Source organism: Psammomys obesus, unplaced genomic scaffold, assembly GCF_907164565.1.
Source record: "Psammomys obesus unplaced genomic scaffold, mPsaObe1.curated_primary_1811, whole genome shotgun sequence".
Classification (NCBI taxonomy): domain Eukaryota; kingdom Metazoa; phylum Chordata; class Mammalia; order Rodentia; family Muridae; genus Psammomys; species Psammomys obesus.
Genome location: NW_026596244.1, coordinates 6,701,116 through 6,702,742, shown reverse-complemented (window position 1 = coordinate 6,702,742; position 1,627 = coordinate 6,701,116).

Here is a 1,627-nt window from a genome sequence, read left to right as displayed (position 1 = left end):
TTATTTTTTATTAATTGAAATTTATTCACTTTGTATCCCAACTGTAGCCCCCTTCCTCATCCCCTCCCAATCTCACCCTCCCTCCCACTTCTCCTTCCATGCTCCTCTCCAAGTCCACTGCTAGGGGAGGTCCTCCTCCCCTTCCATCTGACCCCAGCCTATCAATCTCATCTGGACTGTCTGCATTGTTTTCCTCTGTGGCCTGGTAAGGCTTTTATGCCCTCAGGGGGAGGTGATCAAAGATCTAGCCACTTAGTTCCTGTCAGAGACAGTCCCTGTTCCCATTACTAGGGAACCCACTTAGAGACTGAGTTGCCATGATATATTGATTTTTTAGTTTTGCAGATATTGCTTGATCTCTGCAAATTAAGATACCTAGCTTTGCTTGGCCAGCATCGGAGAAGATCACCAGTGCTTTCTGTTCAAAGAAAACCCTTCCTTTGTTCTGTACATTGACTGTTAATATGGACTTTATAAACTGCTTTAATTAATAAATCCACTGTTTTCCTCTGTGAGTTGAATGTGCTTTCATGTGGGCAGAGAGCATCATAAGATTTAGTTCAAAGAGGCTAAGGATTTCACCAACCAAAGTCATCTGCTTCTGAACCTCACTGAAGCTTTGTCTGGAATTATGAAAGCTCAAAATCCTCTGCACTTCTGTCAAGTAGAAAGTAATGGAAATTAAATTTTGCTAGGTAGATTTCTTAGTGATGTTTGAATAGTTGGTTTTACTGAATGAATGAATTAAAAGGTTGAGCAATTAAGCATAATGAATACATTTTTGCATTCCTGTGTTAGGTTGTTAAATAAGAAAATTTTACTTTAACTGGATATCTTTAATAACAGTAGAAGAAATTGATTCAAGTTCTGACATGAGTCATTAGACACAGAAGATAATTTGTTGACAGGTTTGGAATACATGGGAAATCATTCCCAGAGGGAGATGATTAACAGACTTGCCTGATTACAAGTCTTCCTAGAAGTTAGTAGGTTTCTATGAATGATATAGATAAATCTTGAAGAGAAAGAGATGTATATATTTAGACATTATTTGAAGTGCTGAACTAGTTTTGCTCATATGACATCTAAAAGAATTTTGAATATATTTTTAGTAAAATATATTTGTATGTTTTACTCAAGAAATTTTACACATAAATATAATTTCCATAGATGTATTTTTGGCATATTTTAAATGCTCACATTTAAAATAATACTGTTACAAAATTTGTGCTATGGAACCAAAGGAATTTAATGACAGACCAATTCTATTTAAAACACTTTCAGGTTAAATAGTTCATGACATGACAGTTTTGTTATTAACATTCAGAATGTTATTTGGGGGTCTTTTATCTTGAACTTGGGTCCAAATCCTATCCTGTTACAGACGCATATCATATTTTAAATAATATTTATTCAATGTTTCTCTGCATACATAATACAATATAATTATTACAACTCTATTATGCAATACCAAATGGATAATGTGATGTTTCTTCTGTGATTAAAAGTACTTACATTCTTAAATTATAATCCTTCCTTGTTTTGGTGGAAGAAGTCAGGCCATCCTAGGGATAAAATTCCTAGCCTTGTAGATTATATGTACATCCTTTTTCACTCACCTACATCT